Raw genomic sequence first — 15,814 nt, 5'->3', positions numbered from 1 at the left:
TTTTATGGGACATGCACATGTTACAATTCATAAATAGTGTACAAAATTAAGGTGATTCATCGGTGTGGGGTCACTGTACTTAATTTGTAGTCCGTTCAAAGTCTAACACCGTACATCAAACCGTTTTTAATTAGATTTTGTTTTAGATTTTATAGAGACATTTTAAAAACTTCCCCTGTGTTGAAGGCAGGGTTCCTGATTTCCACTTTTCATCTTCTTAAGAATTCCACATTCGAAGACAGTCAGCAGCGAACGGTTGTCGCTTTAGGTGCCAGCCAGAGTGGACGCGTCACGCGGCGCGGCGCGGTGCAATGCGGCATTTGACAGGTCGCGCGTCGACGCGCGGCAGAACTCCGTTCATTAGAATATAGGGAAAACAATCATAACATGCCAGAGTGCGCGCGGAACGATGCGAAGCGGAAAGCGTTTAGCCGCGCGACGCACGACAAAACAGTGCATGTACTGTTTTTGATGCGGAAGTCACGCGGTTCGCGCGGAGAATTTTGTATTTTTGTGTGAATTTCGTTCGTTTTTATCAAATCATGGCGCTAATTTCACGAAATTGTTTTTCAAATGCATTCAAATGTGAATGTAAAAAATATTAAAATGAATGATACCACATGTTTATTATCCGGTGGCGTCTCGTAACCTCACTTTTCACCTATTCTGCGAATCAAAATCAGTAATTCCTTCAAATTTATGACTAAAGAATTAACGGAAATAATCAAAATCTCTGTCATTCTACATCCATTACAAGCAGAGCTTTCACATTACCCTTATCCATGTTTCATGCACAAAAACGTTTGGCACCCTCTCGTTTATTTTACTTTCTCAAAGTATTCTACTAGGGCTGTAAGCATAAAAAAAGTTTCAAAATAAAAATATACTATTTTTGAGTTAACAAACTTGTTCCATTGCATTGCTGTTTAAAAATAAACGAAGGGGTGCCATTTTTTTACGTATACAACCCTGTGGTAGCTCTGACTACAAGCTCACTTGTTCACAAAATTTCAAAATTTGTACCTGCAGGACGGGTAGATTTGAGGTTAGGGAATCATCATTGTCACAAATGTATACCTCTTCTGAATCATCTGAAATAAATAGCTGTTGAAGGTAAATTTAGATAAATGGTTCATTTTTAATTTTAGGTTGAGCACAATAATCACATATCTCCTAGAAATTTTTCATCAGATAACTCTAGACAACTGTTGAAATGTTATGGCTTTTAAACCGATAGAGAGGAGACAGCTCGCTTTGATTGTGTGCTACTGGTTGTCAAGGCAAACCTGTCACAAACTATCTCTGCAACCCGAGTTGGAAAGTATACATTGATGGTGTGAAGTGATCCAATGTACAAAAAATCTTATCAAAACTTCCCACCGTGTGTTGTAATTTGAAAGATAAAATAATTATGGTGAGTTTAATAAAATAATTAATAAATAAAATAGTTATGGTCAGTATTCATGTGCAAAGATGGAGGAAATTATGAAAACTTTTAAGTTTGCTTTACGAATAGGCGCGTTGCACCGCGTTCACTGTGGCTATCAAGCCGCGTTGGAAGCCGCGTCAAAAACGCGCCGCACCGCGTCGCGTCGCGCGACGCGTCCACTCTGGCCGCAGCCTTAGTTCGTGTGTATGCTTGTCAGCGACGATAGCAAACTCCGGCGAACGGTGGGAAGCCACACTTGGAAATTATTCATTCGTCCTCATTCGCATCGCAAGCGAATGCGATTCGTGAGTGTTGCGATTGATCCCGCTCAGAAATTTCAACTAGAAATCTAGTAGGTATCTACTAGACAAACCAAATTGTCTAGTAGATATTTAAGCAGATATCGAGTACCAGTCTTATAGAAATCTGCCTCCAATGCAACATTTTGTCTACCTCAAAATTTTCTTGACAGATAGAGTCTACTAGATACCTGCTTGAGATCTACTAGACATTGGGTACTAGAAATCTAACAGACATCTACCAGACATCGATACGTCAAAAAATCTTATTTTTATTTAAATTTTTCAATAAAAAAAAAACAAAGAAATTAATTTTGTTATTCATTTAGTATATTTATTTTCTTATAATTTATATAAATATTTAAATAAAAACATGTAAATACAAATATAAATGTATACTTACAAATAAATACATAATTTATTATTTTTTGCTGGAGAACTTACTGCAGAACTTACATGTGTAAACCACCGACGGAATTCCAAAACTCTCTGAAAACTGGACGGATTCCCTTACGACGCCGTTTGGATAACACTCAGGCAACATCCGGGCAGATTTTTTTTGCGATTGGCGAACTCTGGGATTAGTGGCAACTTCCAGATGGATCACTTTATGACGCCGCTTGGTCGACACGCTGGCGGATTTCCTTTCACGAGAGGCACGATTCTTGGAGGACTGTCAACCCGGGCGGATCTCTTTACCACTCCTACCCTCGTTCCTACCATGCCCCAACTCCCTTTCCCTATTTATTTTTCAACAAATAAAACACATTACATTAACTTATAGGTTAAGAAAACTGGACAATACGCAAACTCATACTGGCGATGGCAGGCTGCCACCAGACGGAAGATCTAGGAATTCCTTCGGGATCTTTGGCAGCTTCATGATGCAGCTTTGGCAGCTAGAGGACTCCTATAAATGCATTCATATTTGCCTGAAAATTAATGATTTCTAATGAAAATCTCAATCGTCAAGAAGGTTAAACCACTAACAAACTTACCAGGCAGCAATAAGTTTATGACGGCAATTCCAGAGACCCCCATGAACCTCCACAAATCCAGCAGGAATTGGATACTTATGACTGCAACAAAGAAATTTTATTAATTTTCACTTAAAAATCACTAAACTCGTTAAAAACTTACTCGAAACTTACAGTTTTTTGGCACGCAATTCTTAAAAAAAAATCTCTTTGCAGAACTTGATGAACCGCGTCAGTAAGTTTTCTGGCGCAAAATGATTTTGATTTTGACAGTTATGCGAATGGTCAAATGTTATGTGTAGTCAAGGTAAGAACCAGATGGAATTTGTAACCAAAATTAGGGTGGGTGTCTTGACGAGGTAGAAATGAACTCGACAAGTAGAAATCCTTCCGACCGGGATATTGAGGGATTTGCACAAAAATGCACGCGGCCTATCGTTTCCGAAAGGTACAACCGCGATTTTCACCCCCTGTTTACTTCATGCTTATGGGAAATAACATTGCGGCGTTTCCTATGGTGCGGCTGTTCCTTTCGAAAACGATAGACCGCGTGAACTTTTGTGCAAAGCCCCTTTTTGAAACATTTCAACGGCCGCGCGGTGTTTACGTTTCAAGAAATCTGACAATACTGTGCATACGATTTTTTGCTGTTTTCGAATTATTTTCTTTACTAATCTAGCATTTCAACAACAATACAGTAAAAATGTATGCATTATACTTATGACACACATGTGATACAAGAATCACTGTACAATTGCGCTTGAAATGAGTGCCATACTGAAAATTCTCTCAGTTCAAGTCAGTCTTGTTGAAATTTTCTTGACACTGCGTACCGTTGTACAGGAATCACACTCGTATCACATGTCTGTCTGGGGTATTACATGCAGAAATTCTCTTCTACTTATGATAATAGCCGCTTCGATCGCTCACCAGCATTCTTCACCATTCGCCATTCATTCATTCGCTTGCGATCCAAACTGCGACGAATGGCAACGAATATTCATGTCAAGCAGTTGGCTCACACGCTAAGATCAGTTTACCTATTTTTCTAAAATATGGGTAAATTTTATTCAAATATGCGTAAACTTTACGCAAATATGGGTAAATAAAACTCATATTTTGGAAAAGTGCACAACCTCATTTATAGGTAATATTAACCCATATTTGGGTTACAATTACTCATATTTGTGTCCACATTACCCATATTTGAGTTTTGTTTACCTATATTTGAGTATCATTTACGCATATTTGCGGTTGTGCACTTTTTGGAAAAAAGGTAAACTGATCTAAGCGTGCATCGCTTCCCACTGGTGATGGGGTTGCGTGTTTGATCACGACGATCCGTTTGCTGCATCTTTTTCGATTTGCTTCAGCAAAGAGGAGTGAATATGAATGGAGTGAGGCGAATACAGTCGGAACTCGCTCGTTGAGCCACAACCTCCACCCAACCAACGAATTCGATTCGCTAGTTGGGTGAAGTGACATCAGCACAAGGGGCGTGCGCATTGTTTTTTTTAAATCATGTTTAGTTTGGAAGTGTAAAGTAATTTTTTTTACATTTAGAGCAAAACTGATACGTTTTGCAAGATACATATATGGCCAATGCGAGAAATAATTATTTTCACCCATTTTTAGCCGGTGAAGTGAAAATATAGATGTTTATGAAACCACCCGGACCAAAATGCAAGCACAAAACTCTTTCATTGATCGACAAAATAAAGATTGCCGATGTTTTGCATTTGTTTCGAAGTAATTGTACTTATTGTTTTTTTTTTAAGAAATATGAAATAGAAATTCTTCTCGATTATCAGTAAAGTTTAAGAAACCAAAACTCATTAGCTCGCCCCTCGGAATTACAGATTGGTTGTCATTTTCAGTTTGACATTGAATTATGACATCCAGGTGCTTTTTAGTTGGCTGACAGCTCAACTAACGGAGCCCCAACTAAAAAGTCACCCAACTATTAAGCCCCCAACCAGCGGGTCATGACTGTATACCGATCCTGTTAAGGGATAGGATTTTTTTTCAAAACACCATCGTTCTTCTTCTTCTTCTTCATGCAACAACAAATCACCAATTGTCTCGATACCCATCCACGTGCATGAGCAATGGAAATAATGAAGGACAACATAGCCGCCTATGATGTAGATTGTAGTGTGCAGGTTTCGAATGGCAAACACGTGCTGCATGTAACAACCGAGAGTAAATGGGGGAAGATGTCCCTGTAGGGTTTGTACTGGCATGCACTCTCTATGTTTACATTGAGTGTGCAGATGGTGCGAATTGGGCAGTTACGAATGAGTGTGTAGAGGGACAGATGCGATAAAGTGGAGCGTCGGCGGACGACGGACAGCGAACCTGTGGGAAGTCTGGTGAATCCGAACGACCGGAGAAAGCTTCTGAAATGGAGAGCTGGAGTTTGCCGTTGCGAGAGTTGCTTCCGGAAATGGGCCCTACAATTGGCGACGAGGATAGGATGGAAGGCCTCGTATACGGTGAATGTTTTTTTGCCCCTTGAACGTGTTTGTTTTCAGATGGATTGCAGGCAGGTTGGTTGGTGTTGTGAGAAACGGTGCAACAATTCGGCAGGTGAAGTTAAAAGAGGAAGTGTAGAGGAAGTGTAATAATTTTTGGACAGCTCATTGAGAGAGCATGCTTGTATGATGTTTCAGTAGAGAAGTGTGAATGAGCGTGGTACAATCGCTTTTATCTGAACATTTTTTTTCAACCGTGGCGGGTTGCCGGTTGAAGAAAATTTTAACCGTGGCGGGTGCCGGTTAAAAGAATACATGAGACCGTGGCGGGTGCCGTGCCGGTCGAAGCAAATTTAACTGTTGCGGGTGCCAGTTAAAAAGGAAAAAAAGATCGTGGCGGGTGCCGGTCGAAGGAAATTCAACCGTTGCGGGTGCCGGTTGAAAGGACAATTGAGACCGTGGCGGGTGCCGGTCGAAAGGAATTTAACCGTTGCGGGTGCCGGTTATAATTGAGGCCGTGGCGGGTTGCCGGTCGAAAAAAAACATTTGATCGTTGCGGGTTGCTGATCAAAGAGAATGATTAACTTTGAAATTCCCTGCAAGGGTACTTGGGGGCGCCTGGAAAAGGATCCGTAAATTCCTGCAATCAGGTGACATCGAGGTGTTGTGTTGTCATGACTTGAGGGTGCGTTGAATACACAATAGTAGTTGGTAGTGGTTTTGGCAGTTCCTATAACCACAACATGGTAACATTTCCATGGCTGGGGGGCGCATGGAAATAAAGTAATTTGCTTTAGAAGCTCCTTCCTTCAGGTATGGTGCTTGGGAATTGGGAAGTGCTTTCATTACATCTTGAAGAAACCCAGGGTATATTAGTGGATCCATTAATTGGGAACAGTGTGATGATTGGCTGGATGATGGAGAGGCGATACCTTGCGTGTTGTGTTTGAGGGCAATGTAGTGTTTTCATGGTTTGAGGATGTCTCTAGGAAGATTGGTCTGACTTAGAGATTCCAAGTTGCACTTGAGACTTTGAGAGCACTAGAAGTAAATCGTATTATCGCCTGATAGTTCTTGCGAGAGACGTACGGGCGTGAATCATTGTCTCTCTCTCTTCTTGGCGTAACGTCCTCACTGGGACAAAGCCTGCTTCTCAGCTTAGTGTTCTATGAGCACTTCCACAGTTATTAACTGAGAGCTTCCTCTGCCAATGACCATTTTGCATGTGTATATCGTGTGGCAGGCACGAAGATACTCTATGCCCAAGGAAGTCAAGGAAATTTCCTTTACGAAAAGATCCTGGACCGACCGGGAATCGAACCCGTCACCCTCAGCATGGTCATGCTGAATACCCGTGCGTTTACCGCCTCGGCTATATGGGCCCATGAATCATTGTATTCCATGGTTTGAAAGTACTTGGAATATTACCCATTGCCATTATGTATATTATGTACACACCAAATTTTTCGATACGCTTCCAGCACAAAAAAAATCAGCAAAATAAATTGCTGATCAACTGTCAAAATTGCTGGATGGTTCAGCAACTTGAAAAATAATTGCTGATATTCAGTAGATTCGCATTGCTGAAACAAATCAGCATAAAAAAAATCAGCAAAGTTTGCTGAATACCAGTAAACAAAATTTGCAGTGTATGTATATAATTATGTATATAATGGATCACTAAAATATAACTAAAACGGCCGCTATGAAGCGAACAGAAAGCGCCACTGTAGCCTTGTGTGTTTGACGTAACTCAACTGCTGTCACAATGTTAATGCCCATATACGCTGGCGTCTTTGTTTACATGCGGTGAACACTAGAAAAGTTTGCTTCATTGATCCATTGATTCTGGCTTGGAAGAGGAGAACAGGGTTTTCTTAGTTCGAAGGATTTCATACAACAGTTGTCACAATTACATCAAGCAAACGTGTGATGTTTGATGGTTTGTGCATGGAGTGGAAGGGAAAGCGAGACATGTTTTGTTTACTGACCCGGATGCTGGATTCAAGAATGGATTGTTGATTATACCAAGGGTTGCTGAAACTTGGTTGTTGAAGATTGGCTAGCTATCTGTACGCGGATGGTTGGGATTAGAATGAGAAATTTGGCTGTACTTTGTGCGTCATTGAATTGCGCACTTGAGAACTTGGCTGTAAAATAAAGTATCTAGTGTTGAAAGGTGGTGACGTCTTTGATTAATAAATCTTACACCGACACACCGTTCACTGAAGGGTTCAGCAATATTATGAAAATCAGTGTGTAGTTCGAATGAAGCATAAGTTCGGAGAATGACACACGTGATCAAACCAAGTGAGTATAAGGCACAGACAGAAAACGTGGCTAAGAAGAGAAAATAGTGACTTCAAGGTTTGGGTTCATTGTGGATGGCCAAGATGTGTTGTACCATGAAAACTGAAATTTTTGTTTGGATTTGTTAAGTGTGGGAACTCACATCGACCCGGAAACCTCTGCACCAATGGAAAAAGTCAGCTGGTTGAAGAGTTAAAGCATTTGGAGTGTTAAAACAGGCATTGTCCTATGAATTTAGGCATTTTGTCTTACTTTGTCTAGTTTCTCTCATATACATTATTTATATTCATTCATTCACTTGCTTGACGCATTGGTGCAGTGCGGCTTATAGAATTATTTTGAACTTTGACGAATAGTTTGGTTTCTCTAAATTATTTCCTTGTCATGGAAAAGTGAACATTATGTGGATATTATGGAAAGTGAACAAAGGTGGAATTACAAAAGGTTTGAAAAGCCAAGGAAATGTTATTCGGAAATAGTTGAACCCAACTGATTTTGGGAAGCATGTGGGCCGGCATGCAAAGATGAAAGGAGGTTTATGGTAGCTGCTGAACACAGAGTCTTGTTTTGTGGATTGTTCTGATAATTTGTGTGACGCGGTTTGATAATTAAGGCGGGGAAGGTTATGGATAATTGTTTCTGGTTTCGTGGATGTGTTTTCGTGTTTGACAGATGTTGGATCTCCAGTTAGTCCAATGCAGTGGTGCCTGGGCTGAAGCAAAGTTCGCGCTAAATTGAGATTTAGCGTTTTAGCCACGGACCGCAGTTTGAGCAACACTGGTCTAATGGATAGGGCTTGCAATTTCTAACCCAGAGAAGCTGAGTTGGATTCCCGATCGTAAGGTATTCGAGACTTCCTGGATGTGATATATCAATGAGCTTTCCACAATGTGCAAGTTCGTCCAATAGCAGATGGGGAAGGTCCTTGATTTTAGATTGCTTAAGGAATGTTGCGAATGGGCAGGCCAAAGTCCAGCGGAGGCACTGTGGATTGTTGTTTTCAAGTATTGTCGGGCCGCCACCAAACCGGACTTCGCACAATCAAGTCGCGACGCGACCCAACTCGCGACGTTTTTTAATCATGTCAAAAGTAGTGCGCATCCTTCCCGTTGTTATCAGCAACACAGCGCACTAAATGCGAAACAGTTGCGACACTTGTGGACCAAGAAAATAGCAATTTTTGATTGAATGTCGGTCTTGATTCTAACCGGATAGACAATATTGAGTTGCATAGCGTAAATGATGGGTGCTGAGTGATAATAAAGCTGGTACAGTAGACGTTCGATAAGTGCAACATGTTTACGTTTCAGTTACCGAATGAAATTCGCTAACTGCAACGACTGACAGCTGTCAAACGGTTGCCAATTGTTGTTGGACGCAGCCAGAATGCAGCCGTAATGCAGCTGTAGTGCATCCGGAAAACATCGCAACTCTGTTGACGTTTTGTTTTTGACAGATAGCGGTGCGATAACTGCAAAATTGTTGCATTTAGGGAACTTGCAGTTAAAAAGCATTGCAGTTAAACCGTTTGCACCGAGCGAACGTCTACTGTATTGTATTTCAGAGCATGTGTTAAATTTGCTGAATTCAAGGGAGTCTGTAGTTTTAGTGTTACATAAAGAGAGATTTTTTAGATGTCAGGTTCATATCATTTTTTAAAGAAAGATGGGGGTGTAGGGTTTGTACTGGCATGCACTCTCTATGTTTACATTGAGTGTGCAGATGGTGCGAATTGGGCAGTTACGAATGAGTGTGTAGAGGGACAGATGCGATAAAGTGGAGCGTCGGCGGCCGACGGACAGCGAACCTGTGGGAAGTCTGGTGAATCCGAACGACCGGAGAAAGCTTCTGAACTGGAGAGCTGGAGTTTGCCGTTGCGAGAGTTGCTTCCGGAAATGGACCCTACAGTCCCCACCCTGCTTTCGTTAGCTGAAACCGCAACTAAATTGAGTTGTATCATGGTATGTTCTTCTACAAAGTTGTTCCTTAGGGTCTCAACTACCATTCTTTCAATTCTGAGCCAAATCGAACTCGCCAAACAGGCGTGCTGAATGAGAGACTGGAGGTCATCCAATTTCCCATATATTTGGACTGAACATCCCATACAAACCTACAACTCATTTGCGCCAGCTCAGTTTTCAACCAATTGAACTGTATCTTTCACAGATTGTTCTTCTCATTCAAAAGCACGATTCTAGAGGGTGACCCGTGAATTTAAAAAAAAATCGTCTTATACAATTGTGGGCCGGTCTAATGAGCATGAGCATGAGCATAGATGATCGCACAATTCGTAGTTGCTACTCCGTGATCAAACATATTTTTAACGAGGAAGGAAAAAAGTGACATCACAGACAAACAGACGTAACACTCTGAAAATTACCATCGTACATCGATTTAACGGTTTATTTGAAAATTTGAGGGTTGACCAATCCGCGGCGCTCGCATCGTTAAACATCGTTAAACATCGTCAAATAAACAAAACCATTTGATGGTTGGCCAAATTCAGTCCTTTTAGAATAGTCTATTTTACGAGCCGATTTTATGAATGAATTTTGACAGGATATTTATCATCATCAACACAGACAAACAGACGTAACTCTTAGAGGAAATTCATCAAAAACTTTTGCCCGGTGTCATTTTCATGAGCACACTGCCACCTGTTGGTAGAACCGCGCGCGACACTGTCGGCATGATGGATTTCGATTTGACGTTTAGCTGACACGTACACTACTACACAAATTGCCTGTAATTGTCATTTGCATCGTTCAGCAACGTGTACACTGGCAAACGTCAAAGCGATCGAACACTAGCGCATCTGGTGGAACGATCGCGCAAATCAAATGAAATTTGAATTGTTCGTTAAATGCATGTGCCAAGACGTTTTGAAGAGTGTTACGTCTGTTTGTCTGTGTCATCAACATTGTTGTCATTTCGTAAAAGGGCTCATTAAGGCGAAACTGGATCCATTTCCTCACTTTTTGGTTTTTGATTTTTAATAAAATAACGAAGCAATATTTTCAAAATCGGTTTTCGTACACATTTAGAGTGTGGATCAAGGTATCTCCTGAATTTTTCCCTGGTGGAAAAAGTTTTTCGTTTTTGCAGAAACCATTTTTAAACAAAATTGCACAAAAAAATGGTTTCTGCAAAAACGAAAAACTTTTTCCACCAGGGAAAAATTCAGGAGATACCTTGATCCATACTCGAAAACCGATTTTGAAAATATTGCTTCGTTATTTTATTAAAAATCAAAAACCAAAAAATATGAGAAAATGCTTCCAGTTTCGCATTAAGCGAACCTGTTTCCGAGACTAAAATTTGAATCGAAAAAGGTTCGAAGTCAAGGTTTGTTTGTCTGTGGTGACAGTTTTTTCCTTTCGGTATTCGAAACCCCAACAATGTTCCTTCGTTTTAAACATTTTTTTTTTTTAATATTTCTTAGTACTTGAAATTTTAGGCACAGACACAGTCTGTGTTTTAGGTATGCATTCATTATTAAAATAACAAGACTTGTTATTTTCTAGGTGTATTTATACAAAATTTTGGTATTTATTTTTGTTATTTCATGGTGTTATGCGGCTTTATGCTTACCGTGCCAAGGAATGAATGGTTAGGGGGGTCTAATAAAAACCTAACCACAAACGGAGCCTGCGGAGAATTAGGGCGCCCTTGCGTTTCTTCGAGATAACCAGTTGCCCTTCTTATGTCTAAAATTTGATGCTAAATAAGGGCGAGATTATTCAAATGTTGTAAATTAGCGTACATTACTACCTATATGGGTTCATTTAATGCGTTTTCGCCATTGGCATTTTTCAATTGACACCGATTTGGTTTGTCGTCGATGTTTCCTTTTTGTGCTGTGATTGTGAAGAGTGAAATCCTGTCTAGTTTGGGTAGTGGCAACGGCTACGAAACCTCATCAATTTTCAGCGTAAGAAGCGTGTGTAGGCCAAGTGGCTCTTCTTCAAAAAGTTCATTTTCGTAGGGTAACTTTTGTATAGGTTACCTTGAGAACCCAGTTTTGCTTCTTTCATTATAAAAGGAAGTGTCGTGCCTCGAGCATGCTATATTTTAGAATTACGTTAACAGTATGTTTCAACCATTCCTTATGCCTTTAAGCAAGCTCTTGTTTTAACCATCCATTCGTCGATATTTTGCAGTATTTCTACGGTGATTATATCATCTGAAGTAGCTCAAACATTAATTTGATATGCTTCAGTTTGATGGAATACTTTGGTAGTACAGTTCATGGGTAACATAGATTAACATAGAATTGCACCTAACCCCACTCTGCATGAGCAGAATTTTTCATGAATTGACTGATTCGCATGTGTCAGGCCAGGAGTCTCCATTCGACCTCCTGTGCACTTTTGAGTGTTCATTCGCAAACTTTGCGTATTCAGGCATCCCTGAGCGTGCCTGAAATTGTCTTATTTATAAAGTCAAATGATTGACCTATTGGAGACTGTGAGAATAGAATTGTGGAATCAAAAGTGAAAAAAGTTATTGAGGAAAAAAACCACTTTCAAGGGGCCGCCGGTAATAAAAACGTAATAAAAAAGTAATAAAAATAAAAATAAAAAATAATAAAAATAATAAAAAAATAATAATAAAAACTATAATAATAGTAACGTATCGTGAAAACTAACGGAGTTACGAATTTGGCGTCCTCGACAAAGTTATTCAGAACAGAATTTTCTACAACTTTTGTGAAGACATCAACCTTGTATCTTGAAAAATTCAAAAAGTAAATTTTCTATCTCACTTTTTGGGGGATTGGTCATTTTTACCAACAGGTTAAAAGTTGTAGTGAAAAACTTTCTCGAAGACACCATGATGCTAAATGGCATGGTTAAATCAGCAATTGTGCCATATAGTAGGGTCTTGTACCATTTGGGCAGGTGTACCTATTTTGGGCACTTGCCCCTATAACTAAGTCAATTTCAAACCAATTGATTTGAAATTTTGTCCGGAGTTAGGCACGTACAGTATCTAACTCTGTACAAAAATTCAAATCAATCGGTTTGAAATTGAATTAGTTATAGCGACAAGTGCCCAAAATAGGTACACCTGCCCAAATGGTACAATATCCTAGTTGGATTCTTGGCGTGCAATATAAGAAACCTTTAAAACATCATTTCGAAAAAACACCGTTTCTCGAGAACGGCTTGACGGATCTTCGTGAAATTTTGTTGGTAGTTGCACAACCCCTAAAGCTCCGTGGTCAACCTTTTCTTTTTTTGATATCGTGCATTTAGCTGAAATGGCGATCGAAAACCTCGGAATTTTTCGAATTTTCAAAATTTCAAATCAATGCCCCTCCCCTCTCCCAGGAGGGGGAGGGTCAAAACTTCCGATTTATGAGTTTCTAGTCGGGAGCAATCAGAAAAAGTGAAATTTGGAGCGGGACAAAAAAATTATCGGACCGTGTAATTGTTTCAAATGGGTGAATCTTAAAACCTCCATTGAGTGGCAGGCGATTCTAACGAATACGTTCGTAGATTAAACTCATCCCATAAGTTAGTTGATGTTGGTAGAGAAATATCAGAGCTACTCAATGAAGTATTACGCAAATAAGGACAAAATTGGACAAGCAGAAGCTAGATTGGTAAAACATTTCAGGCATTTTGAGGATAATAATAACCTCAAAAAATGTAGAGTTTACGTCATGCTTGTCAGGCATCAATGCTAGTTTTGTTTCAGTTGTGAACGAAGTTTGAACCACCTTAATTTTAATTTTTAAGGCAATTGATTGTTGAAATATTAAAAGCATTTTTGCTAGGTAGATTTAATTGTTAGGGTTCTTTTGAAGGCTGTAGAAAAAAATGTTTATGAGTATGTCTCACTTCTGCGGAAAGTTCACAGCGCAGAAAAATATGCGTAGTAGCAAAAACGAGTGTTTCGTATTCTACAAACTTTTTCGTAACCAATAAATAAATGGAATAACAAAACCTATGTGTGCGAGTTCATGATTTCACCTTATTATGCATCTTTCCAAATTAATGTCCTGCGTTGGATCATCTGGTCTTTAGCTTATTTTTTTTTTAAATTTTGGCTGAATAAGCCGATATTCAGCTACACAGAAAGTCGGCTTGCGATTGAAATTCCTATTCTGAGGGTCAATTTGAATACACAACGTCACTAAATTTGTGCAGACTTAGTTTCGCTTCAATTCAACAGATTAATGTTTTCAATTCTACCATGGACCCGATTTTCAATTGAAAAAAGTTTCTGTTGGCAACCAGATTCGAACCAAGAACCTTGAGATCACCAGGCTCGCACGCTACCACTCGGCTATCGAACCAGTTGATATGGGAGTGTTAGCCGCAACAGCTCCTCGTATGGAACACCCTGTAGCGAGCCAATGTGAGCCACTACCTAGACCCAACGAACTGTCACGAACGACGGTCGATGGTCGGTACTGTCATGAATGAGGGTCGACGATGACAAACGAAATTGAAGTCAAAGTAATAAGTAATCGTGAATTGGAAAATCTTGTTTTGCTAAATAGTGGATTATTGTGAATTATCAAGGTAGCCTTATTAGAGTATAATAGAGTGTAGATTTTATTTCAATCATGTCTTTATTTGTAGTATTCGAAATACAATTTGAATTTCTCTGTGCGAATTGATTGTGAGTGAACTATATAGGAGACTAAAATGTAAGTCATAAGATTAGGGAGCTAATAATATCCAACTAATAAAAACATTACTTACAGCTTGAGCTGAACATACTCGAAACAACGAGTTTCTGCTTCGAGACCTCCGAAATATCTCTTCGCAACAGAATCTCAAGATTTTACCACGAGAAAGATGGACCTTCAGTCTAACGTGCGACAGACTCGGTCACGGACCAGGGCAATCCAGCAGGAGAATGCTAACCCCACTCCACCGGGTGACGAAGATGAGTTGTCGCAGCAGTCGTCGGAGGATTTATTCGTTCCTTCGGTAATAGATAGTGACGGAGGTGAGTTACGCGGCTGTGTCGGTTGTGATCGGCCGAATAACTCGGAAAAGTACATGGTACAGTGTCAGAAGTGTGCTCTGTGGTACCACTTTTCATGTGCTAACGTTAGCACGACAACGGTACGTACGACGAAGTTTGTATGTACCAAATGCGTTCCTAGTGGTGATTCCCTTGTACCGGAGCAGACACCGAGTATTATGAGTGGGATTTCGAGCTCGTCTAGTGCACGCCGGGCAAGAATCGATCGGGAATTGAAGCGCTTGGAAGAGGAGAAAAGGCTCATGGAAGATTTGAGTCGGCAGAGAATCAAAATGGAGCGAGCTCTGCAGGAACGGGAACTTCGAGAAAAGTTGGATCGCGAGAAACAATTCATCGCTCGCAAGCATGAGTTGTTGAGCCAGCAGGATGGAGAAGAAGGGAGTGTGCGGAGCGTGCAGAGTAGCCAGAGAAGTGTGCAACGCACGGTAGACTGGATCAGACAGACCGAAGCAGCCAAAAGCTCCGGTCAGGTTGGCGTAGAAAATACAATTACGTCGATCGCTACGATTTCGGACCTACCAGACGACGCACCGGCAGCCAATCCGCAGGTTGTACAACACTCTTCAACACCACTGAAGGCTACAGCATCCAAAGTTTCTCAGGTCATCGGGGAAAACCGACCGTGTGCCGGATCAGAGGTGAAGTCGATCCCTCGCACATTGGGGAGCATCACGATTGGAGACGAATCAGAGGATTCTCTCGAAGGTGCAGTCGGGGTGGATGCGGATAATCGAGATGAACAGTCGTCCGATTTGCCGTTAGTTGACCTGCAACCCTATACCGATCTATTGAAGGTCGAAGAAGTAGCACCAGCTGGCGCAATCCCGAAAATAAATCGTTTTGGGGCCCACTGCTACAAACGCTGGAGTGCCGAAACCGGCGAGCTTCGAAGGCAGAATGCACAACAAATGGAAGCGGAACACCGAGTGATCCAGGAGCTTGTGGCGAAACATCGAGTGGACGTTGACATGAGAAGGAAAAGGGAAGTCGAGCTGGTGCACCAGATCAAAAGCCTTCAGTTGCAACATTCCAACGAGCTGAAGCTAGTGCGGCAATCAGAGGATAATTTGCGTTGTCAACTCAGACAGTGGGATCGTGAACGAGCGGATATGAAGTCACAAATTGAAGACCAGGAGAAACGGCTGAACGAAGAGCGGAAGCAGGCGCGCCTTTCGGAGGAAGATTTGCGCGGCCAGCTCATCGAACGAACCAAGGAATGTGAAGCGCTTCGACTTCAAATGGCGGAACTGGAGAGCGAATTGCAGTGTCTGCGTGAGACAGAACTGCAACTGCAGTCCCAAATCGAAGCGGGACGTCAGC

The sequence above is a fragment of the Aedes albopictus genome, chromosome 3, assembly GCF_035046485.1.
Source record: "Aedes albopictus strain Foshan chromosome 3, AalbF5, whole genome shotgun sequence".
Taxonomy (NCBI): Eukaryota; Metazoa; Arthropoda; class Insecta; order Diptera; family Culicidae; genus Aedes; species Aedes albopictus.
Note: the sequence above shows the minus strand (reverse complement) of the source record.